Below are 26,428 nucleotides of genomic sequence, written 5' to 3' on the forward strand. Positions count from 1 at the left end.
CTCTCTGCTCTATGATTTATATTTTATAAATCCTTTCCATTGTTGCTCCCCCTGCTCCCCTCCTTCTGTTCCAGTTTGATCAGATTGTAAAGGTTCAAAGTGTACTCCTGTTACTTTAATTAAAGTCATTTCCCTCTGCCCTCCCTGTTAGAACAGATGTATTGAAAATCCCTAGGTGCCCCCTCCCCAGGCAAAATTGGGCACTAAAATGTAAAGCTGCATTAAGGCAAATTCCCTGTGCTAATTGCTTTTCTCTGTACAGCAGGGATATGCAGGAAAGCAGGCATTTCTGCATGCTAGCAGGGCTGTAACGAACTCACAGTGGCTACCTGAATTCCTTATCACACCATCTTGCCACTTGCTGTAACGACTCAAGACAATAGAAGTTATAAGACATATCTGGCACAATTTGATACCTTTACTGCCTGCCCCACTTGTATCCTGGGGATCTCATGTCACTGGCTGTTTTCTGAATTTACCACTCAATTTTCAGTGGGGAATTGTGTCTACCACATGGAGATTATTTAGGCACTCAACTAGGTTTAAGGCTGAGAGTAGGAGAATATAGCTTGAGGTAAAAACAGACTTGCAGTAATAAGTCATGGGATGAGGCAGGAAAACACATTTCTACGACTATGCTTAAAAGTTCCAGCTCTTGCATTTTAGCCAGCTAGTGAAGTAGCTAATTAGCCTATATGAGCTTGTCCTGGAGAGCATTTAGAGCTGTATCTTTCCTGTTATTGAACTTAGCTGCCCCCTTAGCTTTCCCCATCCTCCTTTAACCTTGCTTAATAGAGATTTATTCTCCATATGTTGTTTATAATCCTGCATTCAGGCTTGATGCTAATTTCACTCTCTTTCAGCATCTTTAAAGCACTGCAGATATTATCCTGTACGCGCTTTTCTCATCTGCTCTAAAAGGGTAGCCCTTACATGAGAAAAAATTCCACATCTCTGCAGAGGGTCATTTCATCCTGCCTAGAACACGTCAAAAGGTCTAAGCACAAACACTGACCAACCCAGGCAACAAAACAGCAAAGATTACTTCAGCCACTCAGAGCATCATTGTCAGGCTGTAGAGGACAGCAAAGAGCTGTGTGGCAAGAAATATAAAGCTCTGCTGGTTTGGAGGGAGTAAAGCCTGGTTGTGTGCAGAGGCAAAAAGTACAAGACCATGGATTTTGTTCTTGCATGAAGATATATACTGTGCCTATACTGGCCTGTCCTGGAGCCCCGGCTGTGCTGCTCTGGTGATATTCCCAACCTGTGCACACTCAGAAGCTGTATGCATGCTAGGCTGTATGTTAGTGAAGCCTCAGAAATGCCCAACCCTAGCAGCAGTCTCCAGCTTTATGTGTGAGTAGATCTGCTCTCAGTTCATAGACAAGTATTACTCCAGGAAGGTACATCCTTTTTAGCACTATTTGATCCCAGAACCAAACTGCTCCTTAGCCCTCCACCTCCTCAAAAATGCAGAGCAATGTACCTCCATCTTCTCCCACAGAAGCTTACGCAGATTTACAGTGAAAAGGAGAAGGACAGCACAGCATAACAAAGACCTTTCTCCCTTCTCCACACATTCTTTTCTAGAGACAGTTTTCATCTCTAATTTTACATGACACACTGGGACTTGCCATCTGTTTCAGAGAGCCCTCAGATGAGCAAACAGCAGTCCGTGTCTTATAGCAGAAGAGGAAATCTTTGAGCACCACACAGACTTCTGACAGAGCAAGGTTTTAGATAACATTTTAATTTAACATTATAAACAGTTCCCACAGAAAAGGCAAATTTTGCACTGTCAATTCCCAAAGCCAACTCCTGCTTCTCAAAGGGTAGCAAGTCTCTCATTCTTGGGAAAACTCCCATTTCCTTCTCAGTCCTGGCTTTTCTGATGGAAATATTAATTACACACCAGTTACTGACCTGCATGTTGCAGTCAGACAGTCATAAACACCTAGATTCCCAACCTTCCCATTACACCTTTAGTCAATGCACCATTCCTCAAAGGTCCTAAAAATTTCAAGATTGTGCCTAAATCCCTTTGAAGTCTTCCCATCTTATTATTAAAGGGAGCTCACACTGGACTGATCTATGGTCCCTAAAGTCAGCATGCCCAGCACCCAGTTGATGCATTTGGAAATATAAGTAAATTCAAGGAAATTCAGACTCTCCATCAAGCTTATGTATTTCATATTTAAAACATCTGCATTTGTAATCAAGTATCCAGGACAGCATACAAAGCAGTCATTTTTACTTAAGACTTTAAATCAATAATATTATTCAAATATTGAAATCCAATAGCCTGAAGATGGCTGCTATACTGATGCATAAATACAGGCAAAAATCCAGTCGTACATGATACAAGAAAGTGAACTCAATGAGAAAACGTAGTGAACAGGCAAGTGTAATGACCACCTGAAGGATAGACATTATATAGGATTCCAACAACAAACAAAATGTGCTTTCTAAAAGAATGCAAAGACAAAAGGCAATAAAGAATGCACTTAAGTATGATATTTTCATTAGAGATCTCTTAAGCTAAAATCAGTAAACATTTCACTGCTGCCGAAAATGTCTTAACTATTCCATGTTACACCTATGACTCCAGGTCAATAACATCAGGCTGGAAAAACTCATTGTTGAACATGGGTAAGTCTGTGTGTGGTTTTTTCTAATCTGGAAAATATCTGCAAATAAATGTTAATTTTCTTCTCATGCCAATTGTCATTCTAGGAGAAGGGGAGCACATTCAGAAGTGTGTGTTTAGCAGGGAAGGGAATACAGATGGGGGCGAGTTCTGAAGCAAGTACTGTTGACAGATTTACAGGATAACTGATGAGGTTTTGAAAAGCTGCTTGCATAGGATACAAAGGACACCTTGCGCCTATGAGGGCTATGAGCACTGATGCGTATGCTGACAAGGTTTGCACAGCTTGCTTGTGTGTATATTTGCCTTTGCACACTATACTGGAGGTGAGAAGAGACTGAGCTGGCATGAAGACATGTAGCTTAAACATGACACAAAAGAGACTTAGTGATCATATATTTGCTGGAGGATACTACAAGGTTTGGGCATTTCTGGGGCTTTTCAAGCTAATTTAATTGCTATTTCTTATGAATTTCTCCTTGCATTATTTTTTCCTTTGGTTTTGATTCATGCTTCGATCAAAGGGATCACAGGGAGATCCTTTCTTTTTTAAAGTACAAAACAAATACACTAAATTGGAGTTCTCTGAATAATGAAGGTATCTAGGGGCTGTATTTGATAAAAAGGTAAGTCCTAGTGGGAAGTGGAAGAAAAAGTACACTTACACAGTGTGTAGGTATGCAGGGCAGTCAGAGTATTTGTTCTTTTGGGGCTTTTTTTGAGATTTGCCACCTCCTTGAGAAATGTTTTGTGCCAAGAGAAGGACTGCATACCTTACTGGTTTTACTCGCTTAGCATTGTACTGGTAAAGATCATATGGAATAATCAAAACCTGTGCTTTCTATTTTAATGCAAATACCACAAGAGTGAATGATGCTTCTGAAAAGCACAGCTCCTGGGGCTGAGAGAATATCTGCCTTGACATTTTTGGCTGGGTCAGCAGTGATGGGCAGAGGTAGAACTCGCATCAGTCAGTGGTGCTAGTGGCAGCAGGAGTCCCAGCTCTCCAGGGCTCTCTCTTCCTCAGAACTGCTCCTTACTGTCATTCCTGCCATGCTGAAGAATGTAGACCACAAATTCTCAGCCACTGTAAAATTCATATTTTCTTACTCTGCTGGAAGCCATTTAGTTAAAGCCTTTGACTGTGCACTATGCAAAGCACATTCCTTTACTATGGCACAAGTGTTGTAAGCATCTATCTGAATTGACGTAGCAGAAGCTAGTCTTCCCAATCACAGCACTTCACCCTCCTGTTATCAACCCTAAATAATCCCTTTAAAACACGGTTTCCTTCTCAGAGTTCTTACAATGCCAAGTTCACTTAAAAGGTTCTTTTTAGAAATATGCTTTCATGAACCCTAGTTTCAACCTCTAATGTAGGAAAGAGCAGATAGAACTCAAGAATTAAAGTCCAGAGAGTGCCGTGTTTATCTAGACAAAGCAATAGGAGAGATTCCAGTAAAGAAAAAGAGACCCACTTACTTCCTTGTAACTTTGAGGGTAATGATTTACAGTTAGGTTTTTAGTTCACCAGAGTACCCACCTTAAGTAAACTGTAATAGTTCTTGGGACTTATGGTTCTTGGGACTTTCAGTTCTTAGGACTTTCAGTTCTTGGGATTTTCAGTTCTTGGGACTTTCAAGATTTTGCAGCTATTCTGGGGATACGGATTAGATAGTGCTCCTAAAGCCCATAGGTGAATTTTGGAAAATCTCATCTATTTATTCACTGTTAATATGCATGAAAAGCTCTCCTTCTGGAATTCAGATGGTCTATACCACGGTGAAATGTGCCTCAAAAGTGAAAATCCTGTTGACTCTTATCATGCTTTGCACATTCTTTGTGTCAGGGGACCATGCTTTTCTGTCATGTTTATACAACATGATCACCCCACTAGATTTCTATGTCATGTGCTGCTTGTTATGCAAGCAGTAAGCACAGAAATGGGAATCAAGTTCCTAATGGAAAACAGTCCATTAGAAAACCATTTCTGCCCCAGTTAGAGAAAGTGGTTTCTCTAGGTTGGGAGCTGAATGAACTAGCTGATACTGCATGAAGATCAGAGAGAGTATCATGTATTTCTCTTGGATTTCCTTAACAGAGAGGAGGTTATAAAGAAAGCAGCCACTTGGATTGTCTCATCTGCTCTGCATCCATCACTGGCAACCAGGCCATAATTCCTTTTTATAGATTGAATGATCAAGTACCATCTTTCTTAGGTGCTGACTTTTTTCCTTTCCCCTATCATACTGTTGTCTAGGGACCATCTTCTAAATTAATTTGGTCTTGTATTGACACTTTTTAGATTGGGCAGATAGTAGTCTCCCTTCCTACAATGTTTATCCACATGAAGTATTGCTATGCAGCCATCACAATATCCATTTGCCCTAAATAAGAGCTAAATAAGCCAAGCTGTCTTACCCAGGGGAAGCCTTCAGTGTTCGTTCCTCTTGTGTTTAAGCAAACTGATTTTATGCCTCTTCCAACTTAAATCAAACCATCCTTATTGTGACTTTAATATGTGACTTTGTACCTTACACTGTTCTTCCTGGTGATTTTAACTTCAACAGGTTCTCTCTGATGCATGCTTTCCTCTTTGTTTTTCAAGTTTACTGCATGCAATGTTTCCTCACCTTTTCTTTTATATGTATCTATCCTTCACAAAATATGCGTCCCATAACAAACAACAATGGGGAGCTCTTAGGGTGGAGATAAGAAAATCTAGAGAAAGACCTTTTGGGCCCCTTAAGAATCACAGAAGATCTATATCCTCCCCTGACAGAAAAATCAGAGCCAATTTGTTGGCTTTTGCTAATTCACATTTGTTTCAACACATGATTTATCACCAGTGTCTCCTCTCATTCCACTGAAGCAAATGCAAGATCCTTTCCATGCTTGCTTATTTCTCCAGCCACTTCAGATTCAGCCAGCATCAATTCCAGTATCTCAGGGAGGGCCCCTATTTGTGCAGCCTGACAATAAAATCTATATCTTTATTCACAGCATTTAGTGAATTCATAAAATGAGGTCAATGGCATCCTAGTGGTTATTTCATCTCAGGGTCATTTTTAAGCAGATCCTCAGAATACAGATGGATGCAAGCCCTAGGGAAGCCAAGACCCCTATCATTGTGGTGGCACAGTGAAAAAGTGGCATGCAAATTAGCAAAGCGAGCAAGGAAACGAGTGATGTGCAAGCACTGATTTTGACTCTCCCATAAAGAAGTGGAAAGAAGAAAGAGGGCTCAGCAAACCTTGCTGGGTTTTGCCCCATAAAGGTAGAAAGTAATGGAGCAGACTGTGATAGGGCTCAGAGTCATTCTGAATTTCCCCAAAGGGAGCAGGCACAGCCATGATTTTGGCTAAGAATTTGCCCTCCCTCCCCATGGCTGGAACACAGTAAAATGTGCACCCTTTAGAAGGAGAGACTGAGATGATGCGTTTCTAGGGATGACAGTAGGGGACTGGGAGCCTGTAGCTCACTTTGTTGTGTATCCTTTTCAGGACTCATCATGCTGGTGTGCCTCTGCTGCTCTGCAGTCGAATTGGGTTGCCAGACCCTGGGTCCCAAAGCATTCTGTGCTGGCTGCTGAAGTACTACTGCTGCAGGGGCAGCTTCCTGAGCTGAGCTGCAGTCAGATCTCCTGACCACTCTTGCACTGAAAGATGCAGGTTTGAGATGCAAGGAAAGAAAGGAACCTAAGGAAAAAATGAAACCTACCAAGGGGTGAGGGCAGATAAAGATAGTTTTAGTTGTATAAAGACTCCTCTTAACAATTCCTACATGCTTCCTTTGTGCTATTGATCTCATGGCACATCTTGTGTGCTATTAAAAAAAAAAAAAAATCATCAAACATAGCATTGATTTTTGGAGGGAAAATAGGAAGGAAAAGCAAAAGGCAATACATCAAAACAGGCAGTCACTCCTGAAGGAAAGACCTCCAGAAGGCAAGTGTCAGGCACCCTTGCACTTTGGCCACAGTTTTGAATGGAGTGAACAAATCAACATAGGAAAAATCCTACGATGGCATTACTAATTTACCAGTCCTTTCATCTTGGGAGATGACAGTGTGCCAAGCTACAGGCCATGAAAGCATGCTAGGTGCAAGGCAGCAAGTGGGGAACTTCTAGCAGGGTGTCATTAAGCACAGTCTCTGCTATTCCATGTCTTCTCAGTCACCCACTGTCCTCTTTAGGTCACTCTCCCCATGTTTGACTACTGTCATTCCAGCAGGAGTTTTTTCCCAGTGTCTAACCAGAATTTCTTTTGTTGCCTCACAGTGCTGAAGAGAGCGGAAAGATCTCCCTCCTTGACCTGCAGGCTACACTTGCTAATGCAGTCCAGTGCCAGGTTGACCTTTTCTGTAAGGAAACACAACTGACTTGTGCTCAACTTGTCCATTGGGATGTCCACAGCTCCCTCCTTAAACCAGAACTGAATATCTCAGAAAAAGCAGGAGGTCTTACCATCTGGGATACTCATCTCTGTGAAGGGAACAAGGAAAGATTGAATGGGTGATAACCACCTCTCTCAAGTATGCCCTGTGGATTTGAACCCAAGCCCCACAAAAGAGAATTCCTGTGCTCTTCTGTGTGCCATGAGGAAACCTTTCAAGAAACTTTCTTATATTGCTTCCCTTACAGATCCCCACAATTAATGATTTTATGCAGGGGGGGAAGAAAAAGAAGCATTATTAGCATGTTTTTAAAGACACTGGAGTGCTTTTTCATCTCCATTACTGAGAAATTTATACTCTGTATAAATTCTGTCTCTGAGAGCTTTTGTTCAAACAATGTTTGCTACTTAACAAAACTTGATTTACTGAAGAGGTATGCATAGAAGATATGGAAAGGGAATATTAGCATTTCATTAAAAATTTTAATATAGGCAGTAAATGGAACCAAAACCCAGACAAGTCTGTGCTTTTATTGACTTGGACTCCTATGCGCTAGATGCTGTTCTTCTGCTGTTGCTCCTTCTTTTCCTGCTTTCCTACTACTCTAGCTCTACATATCACACCCATCCTCTCCTGTGTGGGATCTCTAAGCGATATCATCCTTTATTTTTTCCATAGTACCTATACTGGTACTGGATTTATGGATAATGTAGTGTCCACAAAGAAATGAAAGACAAATAGCAATGACTACCTCCAAGCAGAAAGCAAGTAAGCCTTTCCTATATGGCTGTAGTAAGATGGTGTGCACTATGTTGACAAAACGTGAAACTGCCACTGAGCCTAAATCAAGGTAAACTCTGTTATTTGCACTTCTACTCTTAGACCTTCATGCAGTCTTGTTAGTCCTGGCCTGCAGTAAGGATGTCAGCCAAAGGCTTCTTTTCATCTTCATGTGTCAAAAGAGTCACCCAAGAACACTACTCCTTTGCAAAGAGCACAATGAATTTGTGAAGCCAAAGGAGAATGGTTTTGGGACTGTTCTGATCATTGCTTTAATCCTGGTGACCACATCTTGATTGACATCAGATTAGAGGTGTGGAGCTTCTCTGAGCAATTCTGGTTTGAACTGAGGCAAAAAAAAATTGAGCTTTTTTAAAAATTTGCAGAAGTGAAGAAATTGCCATCAGCCTTTGCCACCTCTCCCAGCTGATAGTGACCCTCAATCTCCCAAACTACCATCTTATTTTCAGCCCGACTGTACCCACGCCTTGCTTCCCAGCCACCAGAATTTAGAATTTCTGTATGAAACTTGGTGAGAAGTCCCTATGCAGTTATTTCATTTTTCTCTCCAAGCTTCTGGGAAGAAAAACATTGTTTGACTCACAAACAAAACAAAAAAAGCACCCTCTGTTCTTTGTTAGTCCTTTCTGAGTTAGTTCTTGCAGGTCTGTCAGGACATAAGATAAATTCTTCATTGACTGTGCCCTTGATCCATTGATCTTTACAGCAGGCTCACCCAGAATCTGTTGTTGTCACTGGTAAGCAGTCACACAGCCAAGTAACGCATTTACACCACTGACAAAACACAGCTGAGTAACTACTCCTGAGGGAGACAGTGATTCAAGGTTTGATGCAATGGAGGAGGATATTCCACTTGCAAATAGTTTCCAGCTGTTCATTTAGATGTGTATGCTAAACACTACCAAAACTGAAAAGATGCTGAAATGTAAAAGGCAAAGTAAAAAATAAAAGTATTGCCATTATAAAAAAAAAAAAAAAGAAGTGGTAATTAAATAGAAAAGAATCAGGACTATTGCTACACATTCTTTGCAAGTGATGCTTCTCCGAGAAGAAAAAACCCCAAAACACACAAAAAAAAACAAATTTCAGTCAGAAAACGGAAAGAAAGAGTTAACAGGTTCAGCCCTGTTCTCCAGTGCTATATGATTCTCCATCACTCACTATCACTGTATTTACACCTCCCACACAGCCTTTCCCTTGCCTCTTGTTTTGTGCTGTAATGGAAATGCACTGTTGGGTTTCTGCTGTTGACTTTATACATTGTTTATTAAGTGTGTAGAACATATTTTGAAAGAAACATGTCCCAGGGTACATCAAGCTATGTCAGACTGTGATAGGTTTTATCATAGTGTGCTGAGCTGGTGAAGAACTTGTTTATGGTGAGGGCTAAAATGAGTACTTGAAATGTGTTGATTACAGGGTGTTGTAGGCTTACGTAGGTGTATGGGCAACTTTCCAGTTAATATTTCACTGTATCGTATAGTAGCTACCATAAGCAAGAGGGATATTTTTAGCATGTACAATGATGTATCTTGCACTTTAGCATGGTAAAATCCCCTATTTCCTGTTTAAGAAATAGATCTATTTCTAATTACCTATCAATATACACATATTTTTTAGAAGAAAATTTGAAAATTAATGCATGATAATTGTACTTCAGAGGTGAAATAAAAATCAGACTGGAAAGAAAACATTTTTTAAGGCATTATGAAATGCAGCTGATTAACTGCTTTCCACTTAACTTATTAACTTATTAAATACTTACCCCTAAAGTATTTATAAAAGAAATATGGTAGAGTCTCTGATGATCTGCTGACTTTAAATCTCACTCAAAAGCCTTTCTAAGAAGTACCCTCCAGATAATCAAGTAGCTATGGACTTGCTGTAGGAATTGCAAGGAGAAATTTCATGGTTAAGTAGGAGATTGGGAGATCAAATAACATTCTCCGTAATTCTATCATTCAAAGCTTTCACAGAATCAAAGAACTTTCTACTGCAACTCTTCAAAAAACCTGAATACATTAAATTCAATCATGGATACATATCCTCCTCTTTCTCATCTGGACAAGCTAAGGCACAGTGCAGTTGCAGGGCTGGTGTTTTTAGAAGTGTGCTGGAATGCTGGGTGCTATCTCTTTGTGCATGCCTTTCAGGGGGGACTAAACATCTCATACAGTGCTGCCTGAGCAACTGTGTTCTACCTGCATGGTGGAAGAACACATGACATCTTTACATCATCCTTCTCCCTTTTATCCTTCTCCTGCAGCGATACACAGAGCATAGCTCATTATTCCATGTGTGGTAGCTATGATTCCAGATGACCAGTGTACTCCTCAGACCCTTGAAAAGAAAGACCGTGTTCAATGTGTGGATCTAAAGTCCATCCAGTAGACTGAGGAAAGCCAGAGAGAGACAGGAAAAGTAGAAGTGCCTGCCCCTCTACTCTGCTCCCTGCCCCTCTCCTCTGCTCTCCTCTTGTGAGACCTCACCTGGAGTACTGTGTGCAGTTCTGGTGTCCTCAACATAAAAATGACATGGAACTGTTGGAACAAGCAGAGGAGGGCCACGAGGATGATCAGGGGACTGGAGCACCTCCCGTATGAAGATAGGTTGAGAAAGTTGGGGCTGTTCAGCCTGGAGAAGAGAAGGCTGCGTGGAGACCTCATAGCAGCCTTCCAGTATCTGAAGGGGGCCTATAGGGATGCTGGGGAGGGACTCTTCATCAGGGACTGTAGTGGTAGGACAAGGGGTAATGGATTAAAACTTAAACAGGGGAAGTTTAGATTGGATATATGGAAGAAATTCTTTCCTGTTATGGTGGTGAGGCACTGGAATGGGTTACCCAGGGACATTGTGAATGCTCCATCCCTTGCGCTGTTCAAGACCAGGTTGGACAAAGCCTTGGGTGAGATGGTTTAGTGTGAGGTGTCCCTGCCCATGGCAGGGAGGTTGGAACTAGATGATCTTAAGGTCCTTTCCAACCCTAACTATTCTATGATTCTAAGTGTATTGTAAGGTGCCAAAAACATTGCTTCTAGTGCAAATACCTAAGACAATCTTCTCCTTCTCCCCTTGACTTTTACCCAACAACAATGCACATATCTGTAAGATTATCAGACTGTGACAATCATCAACCGCAAACCTCTAAAACCACAGAAAAATAACATTGCAACTTGAATCCCTGTCTAGTCCTGTGCTTTGGCCTCAGCTTGTTTCACAGTGCTGTCCCCAAGCACAGACATAAATAGGCTGCCTGCGTAACATTTTTGGCCTTCTTCCCTAAGCAACTGCTCTGGCCAAGTTTTTTAAACATTGATCAATGATCACGAGACCAGCAAATGGGAGGTGCACATCCAGCAGCAGATGGCAGTGACTGTACTCAAGAGTGATAACTCTTTGCACGCAGAACTGGCTGCAGAGGGAAGCAGACTGTTCAGGCCACCTAGATACAACTCTCTCTCTGCTCTAAGCCCCAAGTAGAAATCATTTGCTACCTGCTAAGACATCTGAACATCCTGCCGAAGGCCCGGGGAATTCTTTACTGTGTGGTAGGAATGTGCCTGGGAAGCAAAAGAGTTTCTCTGGCTTCTGCTTTCTGGGACTTCATAGAAAGACCTTCAGTTGGGTGAACCCATAGTGTCCAGAGTATGTGAACAAGAAAAATGGAAGCCTGGCCTCTGTAGTCTTATCCCCTATTCAGCCCAGAGATAGTAGTCAGGAGAAGTAGCCATATCTGTGTTTCTAGAGGAAATACTATTCTTTGAAGGATCCTAAGGATTTGAGAGTTGCCAAAGGCAGTTTATATACTAACAGTCTCCTATTTTTCTGTATATACCATTTCCAAAACCTCCTGGAAATTCCCAAGAACCATCTTCAACATTTGCCTCTACGTTTCTCTGAAGGGGGATAATTGAGCTCACTGCTAAGGGAACTGTTCTTTATCATTATATTAGGACATTTTGAGAATCATCCAGCCCCATTTCGTCTAATCATACTCTTCTTGAATGTGGTGGATAATTTCTCCTCGACTAGTACTTAATAGCTGTGAATATAGAGGAAGCATTTTTGTCTGTTTGTTTATATTGGGTAGCAGCTTCAGTTATGGGCTAGAGCCCCATTATGCAGGGAGTTGTAAAAACAGCATTCACAATTAGCTTGTAGACAGTTATCATATCCCTTAGGCATTTGGCATGTTTTTCTTCAAGTGGAGGAGAGTTAGAAGGCAGATCAAATTAATCTGTTTTGTATTTCATGCATTTATATCATTTTGATTCTCTCTCATAATAATAAAGTTCCAGAGCATCCCCATGAAAACAGACTGAAGCAACTTGTCTGCATCCACCCTGTAAGATGTCTAGAACAGTAGTCAGTATTCCCAGTATACTCTCAGCAGCACCTCACCAGAGTTTTCTAGTTCTGTCCTGCAGCACAGCATCTCTGGTTGTGCTGCCCAGTGTTTGCACAGGTCTTTCTGACATTAACAAACGAGGTATGAGCTTGTATTACAAAGACTGATGTAAATTTCATGAGTATGCTGTCACCTACTCACAACTGCTGAAGACATGTAAGCACACTGCATAGCCACATTATGTAAATAAGTATGTTGTCATTTGTCATTAACTTTTCCTTTCAGATCCAGCATTGCTCTGTTCAAAATCTATTTAAATCAGTTTTGTGCATGAGCTTTCCAAAACCAGCAAACTGTAGTGTTAGGACAAGGGGTAATGGGTTCAAACTTAAACGGGGGAAGTTTAGATTAGATAAGGCAGAAGTTCTTTACTGTGAGGGTGGTGGGGCACTGGAATGGGTCGCCTAAGGGAGTTGTGAATGCTCCATCCCTGGTAGTGTTCAAGGTTGAGTTGGACAGAGCCTTGGGTGAGATGGTTTAGTGTGAGGTGTCCCTGCCCATGGCAGGGGGGTTAGAACTAGATGATCTTAAGGTCCTTTCCAACCCTAAATATTCTATGATTCTGTGAATATTCTATGATTCTGTGAAAAGCAAGCAAAACTATTTGGTATAGTTCACCTCCTCATGGGCCTAAACTCATTATGACAGAGAAACTGGTGCAAGGTGAGGTGCTTACAGCACAACATTTGGAAACCCTGGAGGAAGAAGGTGGAATTGTGGAGAAATGTTAGGAACTTGAAATGGCCCTGTGCCATATTGTCAAGTGGAATTGAAGACCTAGGGAATGCCGGTTTGATTGAAGATGAGTGTGAGGTAGATTGCAAGGCAGGTATGGTCTTGCGTTACTGACACTTTATAAGACCAGTAAGTAGACCAGAGAGGCATGCCTTCTAGTTGGAATTCAGTGTCTCAGCGTCTGCCTTCAAAGAGCTTATTTAAAAAAAATATACATCTCCCCATACAGCACCTCCTATGACATCTATAGAGGAAGTTATTAGGACCCACTGCAACAGAAGCAATCATCCATCTGCAAAACAGGAACATAGTACAGAACAGACTGACAATCCCTCCTGTAGAATAAACTGAATTAGATGCAAACCTTTTTCTTTTTTGTCTGCATAAAGCACTCAGATTTAGGTTTTCTTTTGTGATCCATCTGTAGCAGTAGTGTGTTATTCAAATGTAGATTAAGTTAAACTTCTCCTCTCAAGTGGCCATGCCTTATGACTAGAAAACAATCCTAAAGTTAAGGGAATTGAATGTAAGAGTTACTGCTCACATTTAGACCATAGTTTTAACTTTTGTGCAAGCAATAATAGAGAATGATTAAATTGGAGAACTGAAACATACATTTTCTGCAGAGACACTCTTCCATTTTAGAGGAAAAAAAGTGTCTTCAAAAAGAACTTTTATAACAAAGCTTATTGGCCGACATTTAAAGTAGACTGTCAAAGGAATTATAAACAGCTATAACACTGCCATTATCAGAGTATGTAAATCACAGTAGTATGTAAGAGCTCAAGTTGTGCCCACAATCCTAGATATGGTAAAAACAAACAGTGGAGATGCTCACTTTCCAAAGTCTACACTTCAGTGTCTTTCTCTGATGGAGTGTCTAGCTGATGATTTGGGACACCTCAGAATTACCTGTCAGTATCTTAGGTTGGAGTAAATTGAGTGGTTTAATATTCCTGCATGATTGACCTTGATCTCATCCAAACATGAAAATCTAGACCCAGGCTCCTTCTGTTTCCACCAGGAGGAATAGGGAGATGATCTATACTTCTTAGCAGAACACCTAGACAAACAGAGACAAACAGAACACCTTTTCAAAACAGAGACAATACCCAAGAGATGAAAAAGCCAAGCCATCAGTCAATGTCTTATCTCAGTCCTAAATTGTTTTCAAAATTTGTATTTTTGGTCTCCCAGAAATATTTTAGAAGTGGAGAGGAGAAACAAAAAATGCAGTTGGAATGTCCATTTTAACAACTCTCAGACCTTGGGAAAACGTTTTCTTCTGACTTTGAAGTAATTTCACTATTCCCATTAAGATTTGCTTTAACAATGTTTTTACTAATACTGTAACAGGGTTCCAGTTGTAAGCCATGGTCCTGGTATCTTGTCCTTTTGAAAATTACTGTGTTAAATATTTACCTCCAAATAATTGACATTTCTTTCAGCTTTTCCTTGACAAACTACCCCTGCATAATCCTCCTCATTTTGGCTTTCTAGAAATAGTATCCACACTTTTTCCTAGCTTGCTTTTTTGATGCCCAGGTCACTTTTGCTGCCAGAATCCATTTATTGAATAAAACTGATTTTTTCCCTTCTCAAGATACAGTGAAAAATGTGCAAGAGCTCCCAGTACAGGGATGTTGGTTACCAGGAAACACAGTCCCCAGAGAGCAGAGTAGGAGCACAAGCCTTGGACTACAAAGACTTATTTTAGGGAGGATCCTTCAACAAGGCTTGGAATTAAAATCATAGTAATCTAAAATGCCTTTCCTGAAGGACAAGTTTAAAGACAGAAGTGGGTATCTGTAAGTCTTAACAGTCTTCTCCTCTTGTCCTAAGAAAATGTTTAATGTAATGGTCCAGACTCTGTGGATTTCTCTCAAGAAAGAAATTTAAAACCAGGGATTCCACTGAGTATTGTTCTGTTCCTCAGCAGTAAAAACTCTGCTACTCAGATCTGTGCACAGATACTCAGATTCTGACACATATGAGACCACTCTACATGGGCTTGTGCTGGCTAATACCTTCTACCTCAAGTGCTGAATGGGTGCCTGAGTATGTCTTTTTACATGACCTTTGTCAATGTTTGTGATTTTCTTACTTATTGTCAGCTAATTGGCAAAATAAGACCACTAGGATAGAGGACTTTTAACCAAACCCAACCAAACCAAACAAAACAAAACATCCAAAAAACAACCCCAAAAAGAAAACCCATCCAAGAACGGTGACAGCATTGTGTTCAGTATATCAAATGCTTGCATTTTATGCCCACTCAAATATGGAAATATAAGTTAGGTGAAGCCTTCTGGGACAAGAGACAACACCTCACCTTTCAGGAAAGAGATGCTTTAGAGAAGGGTGTGTGGCAGAAAAAGAAAAGAAGGATCATAGGAAAGAGTTCATGGTGAGACAGTGAGACAGCTGAGAGGAGCATGGGGAAGATGCACAACCAGGCCTTAGACATGATGGAAGGAGACTTTTCCCAGGGACCAGAAAATGCTGCAGAATTATATGTTAATGCAGAAGTTATTGTGCAGATGAAACCAAGCACTGAAGCAAGTTCCTGGCTGCAAAACCACAGTGGTCAGGAAGACAGCTGTACATAAGCATTATTTCTACCCTGTTTTTCCTAGTTCACTGAGTTAACAACTTAACTGTTTTAATTAATAGCATAATAGAATCCAACTTCTTTGGGCTGGCTTCCTACAAAGAAACATTATGGGCACAGTTGCACCTGCATGATTAGGAGCACTGTCTCAATTATACTTTTGAGATACATTATCCAAAGCTTTTCCCAAATGACTCCCTGCCTCTTGTAAGAGGGAAGCCCACAATACCCAGTGGGCTATATTGGCGGAAATTTTCTCGATGTGGCCTGGCAAATAAGCAAAACATGAAATGATCCAGCCAGGAGTCACTAAAGAGAAACTTAATCCAAAACATTTACAGTACTGGAGCAAGGCCCAAAGTACAGGTGTTTCTGTATTACTTACTTAGATTGACATATTTTAGGAAGAGAGTTGTAGGGGAAAGGTTTCTCTTTTAGCCTCTTGTAGATTCATCCATCTGTCACCAAATAGCATGATGCATATGCCAAGTTGATTTGAAGCAAATTAAGAGTCCCATGTTCAAGTGACATGAATGCTATCACAGGAATAACTAAATCCCTCTTGGACCATTCTTAGAGAGGCTGTCAGATGATAACCCATTAAGTGTGGCCTGCAAGGACCATGTGAAAAAGCGCTGCTTCTGGTGATTTGTCTTATGTGTAATTAGTGTGTGTGGGATGCTCTCATGTTCCAAAACATAGAGTGGAGGTAACTGCAAGAGCCATCTGGAGCCTAGCCCTGTGAAGTTGGTGCCAGGCAGTTTGAAACAAACACCAGTCTTTCCCACCCAGCAGTTTGCAGTGATGAACACATCAAAGGCAGGCAGGCAGCCAGAAGCAAACTCATGGAGGTATACACATATGATATCATGTGCTAGGTATCAGAAGAGGAGGTACTCTTAATTTTGACATGTTGTTCTAAATTGAACAGAAGAATAACAAGCTGTCCTACTTTCAGTTCAAACCAAAACCAAAACCAAACAAAGAAGATAGTGGATAAAAGAAAGCAAAGACAGGGTTTTTAGGTCTGTGAGCACCAAGAAAATAGTTCTGAAAATATTCATAGCCTCTGTTAGGACTAGAGCTTTTAAGTCTACAATTTAGGAAGGCCTAATGCACCACTTCATGCTTAGGAGACTGAAATGCCTCCAGAATGACAAGTGCTGCTCTTGGACTCTGACTTCACAAGAGAATGTCTGGAGGAGTTGTCCAGGTCACAGGGAAGGTGTGTTTCTACATAGCATTGAAAACTGGTCATCCACCCCCCGCCATAAAAAGCTTCTGAACAAACTCCAGCACAAAAAGGAAGCTTACAGAGGCTGGAAGGAAGGACACATAGCCTGAGAGGAATACAGAGAAGTTTCTTGAGCTGCCAGGGATGAGGTTAAAGCCCTGATAGAATTAAATCTGTCAAGGGTCATCAAAAGCTTATGTGGGTACGTTGCTGATAAAAGGATGACCAGGGAAAATTTGGACCCTCTTTGGAAAGAAATGGGAGACCTGGTTACCCAGGATATAGAGAAGGCTGGGATACTCAACGACTTTTTTGCCTCAGTCTTTGCTGGCATCTGCAGTACTTCCCCCATCTTCAACTGCTAGGACTAGGCAATATTCTGTCGGTCTTGTCTTAGCAATAGTGTCGAGAAGTTCAAGTAGCCTGACAAACTATTGTTTGTCCAGTGATTGACTTAGCAGCTCAGTATGAGAGCATATGAGAGCAAACCCAGTGCTATATTAGCAGAAAAAGTTTGGAAATTTCAAGAATTGAAATTTCAAGACTTCTCAACCTTGTCAATCACCTGCTTTGTCTTCCCGAGAGGAATCAGTGCAAGGCGTGAGGCCAGGAACCAACTACTTGGTAAAATTTGTCTGTCCTAGTCAAGGACAAGTTGGCAGATTGTTCAGCTGGAGGTATCTGCTGTACTGTACAGACATTTGACATGTCCTCAGGTGTGGTAAAATAAAAATGATACATAATATTTTTATCTAAAGCACTAACTTCTTTGGGTTTAAGTTTTCCTTTTCCTACTTTACTTAGCTTTTCTACATCTTTATTGCTTTGCCACCTTCCTTTCCCGGGATGATTTGGCTGCTCAAACAGGCTAACAAAAAGCCCAACAGAAGTTGCCAGCCTTGGTGGATAGACCATGAGGGAATTTCTTCCTACAGTCCAACGTGGAGTTCATGAATAGCTTGAGCGACTCCTTTAACAGTATCTTCCCTACCAGCCACACATGAAACATGAAGTAGCTTTTTTCCCTTGGCTTGTCCTTAATGAACCAGCAAAACCTAGTTTTTTAAACCTAGCCTTTTCTCCAGTACTGTTTTTCCTTAGGTATCCAAAATGTCCCCAGGAAATCCCTACATAACCTTAAAACCTGGCTTCCTATCTGAGAGTTTTGCCTAAATTTCATCATTTGTGATACCAGTGTTATTTAATACTTAACCATAAAAAATTTTAAGAAAAACTTTGATGAGCCTTGGAGAAGCTGTCATTAGAAGCAGGATTATCCACCCAGACAAAAAGAAACCAAGGACTACTTCCAGTTAATTCAGAGAATTTCAGAGGGAGTGACCTTAACAGATTGGAAATAACCATAAAACCCTGGGGAACATTCTGACACAGAGGTGCAAGTTAGGTATAGGTAAGTTATCATCAAAGATTTAGGTTAGTTGTAAGTGATCAAGGCCTGAAACCAAGAAAAGAGGACCCATTTGGGGGAGCTGACAGGAACCTGCTTTTCTGAATGCGCTGTGCTTCTCTTCTAAGTTTTTAAAAGGTAGCTGGGTGCCCACTAGCTGAGTCACAGTAGCTGTTCATGTGTATTCCTGCCCTGTGGTAAATGTGAGTTAATGTGTGATCTCTCAGCCTTCCCATATTGAGGCAAAGCTCAACTTGTCTTTCATTGTCTTCAAGATAACCATGCACACAGACCATGGCAAGGGATCATCTAATGCTATTACCTTCTTCATGGAACTGAAAACTTCCACTCAGGCACTTAAAAATAAAGGCAAGCTGATAGTCATCGGTAAGTACTTTTTCAGGGATAAAGATGAGAGAAGGAAGTCAAATGTTACAGTAGAGAAGTCTCAAGTGAGCCACTGGTTTGGATAAATCATCAAAAATGGATGAAAACTAAGTTTTTGAAACTGAGCTGCTTACAGATACCTGAATCTATGAAATTCCTTGTAAATACCCAGATATAAAATACTTTGGACTTTGGAAAAGGTTGTTGAGTTTTCCAGGTGTCTCCAAAACTCTCAAATAAGAGATCAACACTATCTCCTCCTGTACCTTTGGTACCCATGCCAAGAAAAGGCAGAGGTTTTGAAAATGTTACCTAGTTGATTGCTTACTGAACCTTGTGAGCTCCTAGCAAGACCAGGACAGGATGAGGCACTGGCATCATAGCTCCCTTACAAGCCAACAAAACTACATCATTAAGCAGTGATAAACTGAGCATGCCCTGAAGATCACTTTAAACTGGGCTTGATGAGACCATTAGCAAACACCAGCTGAGTCCTTAAGCTTAAGCTTACCATTACCTTGTCCTTCTAGGAAGTGGACATGGATGATGCTTTGCCAAGTAGGGTCAAATTCTGTCTGATTCATATCCTGAGAATCTCAGACATTTCTTAAGCAAGGCTGAAGCATATTTTACATAAGTCTATTGTTGCAGAATACTCCCTCCAAGCACTTACTCACATTGTTCTACTTGCTATGTTAGCTCTGTTCCAGGAAAGGGAGATATTTTAGTGGACAGAGCTGGGATAACAAGTGTGAAGATAGTCCTCATTTGAAACAAGTGGTTGCAGAATTGCAGCTTCCCTGTGCATTGCTGATCACTGGCTACTGCAATAGCCTTCTGATTGCTGCAGTATGATAGAGTAGCCCTTGTAATTTCCACTTACAAGGAGCTGTCTGTGCCTACACACTGTCTAATGTGTCTATGCTCCATCCCTGGCAGTGTTCAAGGCCAGGTTGGAAGAGGCCTTGGGTGATATGATTTAGCGTAGGGTGTCCCTGACCACGGCAGGGGATTGGAACTAGATGATCTTAAGGTCCTTTCCAACCCTAACGGTTCTATGATTCTATGATTAATGTTTAGAGAAGAATGCTTTCTACCTTTTCCTCTTTCCTTCCCAATGTGCTCCATGCCTCTCAGCCACAGTCATGCCAATGGGGACACTCTCTCCAGGTGGAAAATCTGTAGGGACTGGCTGTAAGCACATAAATCATCAAACAAACATTATGTAGAATGGAGTATCATTTCTACCAGAAGCAATCCAGTGTGTATGTATACATATGTGTGTGTACATGTATGTGTGTGTATGTGTCAAGAAGAACACAGCTGATTGGACAATCTCTTCTGCTCCATAAATCTGTGGAGGAGAAGCCATCAACTTTCCTTTCCCTAGCAACCCATCTTTTTGATGACAACAATGAATCAATAAGGAAACGGATCCCTTAAGCATCATCTCCTTGCACAATTTAATCTCTCTCCTCCAGTCCTTTTCCTGCTTGCTTCAGCCTGGAAGCCCAACCGGGGCTCAGATGCTGCTTCAAATGCATTCATGAATTTTTCACCAAGGACAAGAACTCTGGCAGGTGAATTATTTTTCTTCATGATCTGTTTTCACGAGAGGCTCATTAGAAGTGCAGCATCTATATCTATGATACAATGGTTCAAGCCTGCTCAGCTGACTTAAAAGACAGTAGGGCTTGTGGAGTTGACCATTACAGAATCACAGAATTACAGAATCCCAAGGGTTGGAAGGGACCTCAAAAGATCATCTAGTCCAGCCCCCTTGCAAGAGCAGGTAACCTAGAGTACGTCACACAGGAACTTGTCCAGGTGGGCCTTGAATATCTCCAACGTAGGAGACTCCACAACCCCCCTGGGCAACCTGTTCCAGTGCTCTGTCACTCTCACAGTAAAGAAACTTTTCCTGATGTTCACATGGAACCTCCTATGCTCCAGTTTACACCCATTGCCCCTTGTCCTATCACTGGACATCACTGAAAAAAACCTAGCTCCATCATCCTGACACTCACCCTTTACATATTTGTAAACATTGATGAGGTCACCCCTCAGTCTCCTCTTCTCCAAGCTAAAGAGTCCCAGCTCCCTCAGCCTCTCCTCATAAGAGAGATGTTCCATTCCCTTAATCATCTTTGTGGCTCTGCGCTGGACTCTTTCAAGCAATTCCCTGTCCTTCTTGAACTGAGGGGCCCAGAACTGGACACAATATTCCAGATGCGGCCTCACCGAGGCAGAGTAGAGGGGGAGGAGAACCTCTCTTGACCTACTAACCACAGCCTTTCTAATGCACCCTAGGATGCCATTGGCCTTCTTGGCCACGCGGGCACATTGCTGGCTCATGGTCATCCTCCTATCCACCAGGACCCCCAGGTCCCTTTCCCCTTCACTACTGTCCAGCAGGTCACCCCCCAACCTGTGCTGGTACATGGGGTTGTTCTTCCCCAGATGCAAGACTCTACACTTGCCCTTGTTGAATTTCATCAAGTTCCTCTCCGCCCAACTCTCCAGCCTGTCCAGGTCTCGCTGAATGGCAACACAGCCCTCTGGTGTGTCAGCCACTCCTCCCAGTTTAGTATCATCAGCAAACTTGCTGAGGGTACATTCAGTTTCCTCATCCAGGTTGTTGATGAAAATATTAAACAACACTGGTCCCAGCACCGACCCCTGAGGGACTCCACTAGTCACAGACCTCCAGATAGATTCTGCCCCATTGACCACAGCTCTCTGCCTTCTTCCTTCCAACCAGTTCTTGATCCACCTCACTACCTGATCATCAAGCCCACACTTCCTTAGCTTATCTAGGAGGATGCTGCGGGAGACAGTATCAAATGCCTTACTGAAATCAAGAAAAAACACATCTACCGCTCTACCATCATCCATCCACCTAGCTACTTGCTCATAGAAGGCTATAAGGCTGCTCAAACATGACTTCCCCTTGGTAAAACCATGTTGGCTGCTCTTAATGACCCCCTCATCCTTGATATGCCTAGAGATGGTGTCAAGAATAAGTTGTTCCATCACCTTTCCAGGGATGGAGGTAAGGCTGACCGGTCTATAATTACCCGGGTCCTCCTTCTTGCCCTTCTTACAGACCGGCGTGACATTTGCCATCCTCCAATCCTCAGGCACCTCTCCTGTTTCCCACGACTTACCAAAGATGATGGAGAGTGGCTCAGCAATGACCTCCGCCAGCTCCCTCAGCACCCACGGGTGTATTCCATCCGGACCCATCGATTTATAGATGTCCAGATTACTTAACTGATCCCTAACCCAATCCTCATCTACCAAAGCAAACTCCTCCTTTATCCTGACTCCTTCCAGGGCTATAGGAATCTGGGTCCCCCAGGAAGAGTCTGCAGGAGTAAAGACAGAGGCAAAGAAGGCATTCAACCCCTCTGCCTTCTTTACATCCTCTGTCTCCAGGGCACCCACCTCATTCAGCAGTGGGCCTATACTGCTTCTTGTGTTAGTTTTATTCGCTATGTATTTGAAGAAGCCCTTTCTATTGTCCTTAACCCGACTTGCAAGATTAAGTTCCAAGGAGGCCTTAGCTGTCCTAATTGCCTCCCTACATCCTCTAACAGCTGTCCTACATTCCTTCCAAGTGGCCAGCCCCTCCTTCCATAATCCATAGATTCTCTTTTTCTGCATGAGTTTGACCAGCAGTTTCTTGTTTAACCGTGTTGGCAAACAACTGTAATTCAGCTTCAAGTATTTCTTTGAGATGTGAAAAAGCAAGTCATTCTTGTGTGCTTACTTATGCCACTGCTAATCTAAAGCAACCCATTTCTCTGAATTTCAGCTTTTCTCCAAACTTTATCACTGAAGTTTGATATTGACTGCATGAAGACAATTTAAAGGATGAAGTCAGTAACTGGCTGAGAAACCAGTCTTAACGCAAACTTGACAAATGTGTGAAACTTTTTAGCACTTACATTCTTTATGCATTAGCTAGTTCACCTCCTCAATGCCAGCAAGCCCTAACCAGTACAATTACTGGGCCTTCTATTTCACAGAAAGAGTTTATGCCTGTGTTGAGGGGCAAAGTTAATCTAAAGGCAGGCTATGATTCTTCTTTAGATGGGGATTCCTTTAAAAACATGAAAAAATTATGGGATTTACAGTCTTCCTAGTTCATCCATGACAGGGACATGGCTGGGGAAAGAGTGGAGCCACCACTGTACTGGAAGAACAGCCACAAGAGTTTTGCTGAGTGGGATGAAGACTGAGGAGAGCTCCGAAGCTGATCCAAGCCATCAGAGTGCTGTTATTTCCATTTGTTGGTGACAGAGAAAGAAGATGTCACAAATATGTCAAAACAGAAGAGACTGGCATCTGCTTTAGAGTGTCAGCGAGTCTCCCTCCTGGAGGGGGGAACAAGCCACTTCCACACTGAGAAATAGCTTCTGCCACACAGAAGTTAGATGTGTCTCCCTGAGCCATCTCTGTCAGAGCCACCTCTGTCACCCACCTCCCTCAGCCACCTCTGTCCAGAAGGGATTGATGCTAAAAGAAGACAGCAGCATCAGCTCAGGACTCTCCAAAAAAGGGTAAATATCCATTAATGGAAATTCAGGAATTTTCTGGAATGGGTAAGATCTGAGCCAAGGAGTCTAAATTCACAAGTAAAAAATCAGAATAAGCTCATGTTTTGGCAAAGAAAATGCTTCTTCCACCTTACCTGTGTATTAATCAACCAGGCCTTTTACTTTAGGGAATAAAATATTGGCCTTTGCTGTTTGCAGCTCTTTCTGCTAACCCAGTCTCTTTGCATATCCTGAACCTGTCGAGCAACCAAAGCTTTAAACTGACTGCTAATTTTCTGTTGGGTCAAATTAATTTTGAAACCAGACTAATCAAAGCAGATGAAGCTTTGTTTATCCATTATTCATGAAGTTTGTTGGAAAGGGTGAGTACATTAGCTTTATTTAGGATATTACTTTGCTTTAATGAACTCTTTTTCACCTCTTCATGCCCCTTTTGAGCAGTTCTTTTTTTTTCTTCCCTTTTGGTTGTCTAGTGCAAACAATGTAATTAATAGGCTTTCTTGCTCAAGAAAAACTGACAATCCTCAGCAGCGACTGCCTCTCACCATGATTCTGCAAAGGGAGAAAGGAGCACGTGCATGTGCTGAGCAAGGATGTCGTGATCATCCTCTCCTGCTGCAGATGGAGGCTGCAGAGATGTGTGGATAAGCTCAGTAGGCACCAGAGCCAGAAAATCTGCTGACAGTCGGAAGAAGCTGCTGGATAAATAAACTAGAACCACCTAATGGAGAGTGTTTGAGTGTTACTGTGGATGATCTAGTGAAGAGCTCTTTTCCCAACAGAGCAGTGATTTACAAAAGCCAAGCTAGACATGAGGGGGTGTGAAGTGCAGAACAGAAAATATTACTGGAGCTATTACAGTGCTCTTTCTTTGCACAAATGGTGTATTCCACTCTGGACATGGTTTAGTTCTAGTAGCTCTGTCTGAAACGATGTATTGAGACCTGAGATACTACTTGTCTCAGAAACTAATGGCATTTAAGAGCAAGTGGAAGACTGGAACTCCTCAGAGTAAAAAGAACAAAAATAGAGCTTTGCTCAAAACTTTCAGTAACATTTTATTTGTAAATAAAGCTAAGCAAAAGTAAGTTTAAACAAAGGAAAGGTTGTCAGTTGTCTTCACAAAGTGGATTGGACTAAACTAAACAAAAGATGCCAAGTAAATGAGATACAAAGATAGGACTCTGTACAAAGATAAAAGGATACTTTGCAAATTTGGAAGGTAAATCATTTAACACTGCTGAAGCCCAAGTCTTATTCCTGCAGAACACAAAACCAATCAATAGATCTCATTGCTACAGGATGTTAATGAGAACTGATGAAATTAAAGACAGAAGTGTTTACCCTTATAGCTTAGGAAAACATCCAGGTTTTACACCAAGAACACTGTAAGGGATCCAAACTTGTATTTCAGGTCATGAAACAACAACAGAAAATTAGGATGAAGCTTTCATAGGAAAAAAATACCTATTTTCCTCTTAAATAGTTTGTCTGAAGAATATGGTATTAGCCAGTGGAAAAAAAAACCCACAATAATAAATCACATATAGCAATCTCTTGATCCCGTTTACTGCAGTATCTGAATATCTCACAATCTCTGTATGTTTATCCTTGCAATCCACTCATGGATGTGGGAAAATGGTTTGTGTTTTAAGAATGAGGAATAGAGCGGAAAGAAACTAAAGCTGTGATCCTCAGAAGTGTTTAGGGACCTAGTTACTGTGGTTTCCCACAAAGCTGCAAGAATGAAGAACTGATTTTTGTACCCAAGGTCTATTCCTCTAGTCACTGTTTTGTACTCTTTTTAAGATCAGGTAGTCCAAATTGACTATTATAGCAATTATTTTTTGCGTCTATCAACAAGAAAAGTATTTTTCATTTGCTTCTGAAGAGAAGGATGGTTGCTAAGCAAAAGAGTACCCAGAAAGGGGAATGTGAAGTAGTTATAGAGATCAAGGCAAGAAACCAGGATGATGAAGTGAGAGCTAATGCTCGCTTTATTCATGACACTTTTATTAGTGCTGTATTTTTAGATAACTAAAGTGCTGTTGTAACATCACCACAGAAAGTGCTAGGATCTAGAGAAGAGTCAGGAAAGAATAGAAGTCTATAAAGTACTGAAGAGGAAGAATAAAACTTACACTGAATCTGCTAGATAGATTATTGGATATAGAAGACTAAACCTCATGTAATGGGCCTATTCATCTGTTTTAGTTAGTGTTATGGTCAATGTTGTCCAATAAACTTCTGTTAAGTAGATCAGTACTGAGGATATACTTCCTGGCTATGTGCTGGTAATTACCACATCTTGAGCTAAATAAACCTGGAACCTGAAGGCTGAAATTTTTATGGGAAATAAATTCCTTCAGCCTCGGCATTTGTTAGCTCAGGATATGATTAAACTAAGCTAAGCAGGGAACACCACTGTATGTATACAAAGATATGCTCTTATGGCTGCTCCAGCACAGCTCTGCTCACTATCACACTGTTTCCAAACACTGACACACAAAAAGGCAAGAAACAAGCCAGTTTTATTTAGGAAGTGTTTTGGCTTTCCCTTTGCATAAGTTGCAACAATATTTTTCACCTGACAGAGCAGGATTTAAGGAATGCAGCCCTCAGTTTGGCAGGGTGTCCATGTGCCCTGCTTGGAGACAAGAAGGGGTGATGAGGCTGATGGCTGTTTGACTGCCCAAAGAGGGACTATTTTTAACAAGCTTTAAAGCTAGTTGAAGGGAATTAGCTTTGAAAGAAGTCAGACCCACTATATACATTCAATAAAAGTGAATCAAAGCCACTGCTTAACAGGTCTACATTTCATCTATGTCATGGCCCGTTTTGGTCAAACCATCTTGTATCATCTAAGAATGGGATGAAACCTGAGGTGAAGTGTTGGCTCTTCTGGAGTCCAGGGGAGTTTCACTGCTAATTTTAGTGGACATGAGGGTTAACTCAGTGTGTATGGCTGGGAGAATTATAAGCAAGGAGTGGCTTGGCTGTCATGGACATCATGCAGGACCAGAATAAACAGAACCTTCATAACAGTGAGAAGTAACTGCATTATCTCTGTATAAATCCCAGTACTTTGATTGGCTGATGGCTATAGATAGCCATTTAGGCTGCACATGTTTGAGGGTTAATAAATGGCTATTCCACTGTGGCTAAACTGCATAGCAATCTTCAGTGTGTCTCACTGAGAATATTCCACCGCTGCTGACTTTAATTGTTATTAGTTTGCC

The sequence above is a fragment of the Pezoporus occidentalis genome, unplaced genomic scaffold (genome assembly GCF_034315485.1).
Source record: "Pezoporus occidentalis ecotype Australia unplaced genomic scaffold, CSIRO_AGI_Poc_V1 ctg78, whole genome shotgun sequence".
NCBI classification, from domain to species: domain Eukaryota; kingdom Metazoa; phylum Chordata; class Aves; order Psittaciformes; family Psittacidae; genus Pezoporus; species Pezoporus occidentalis.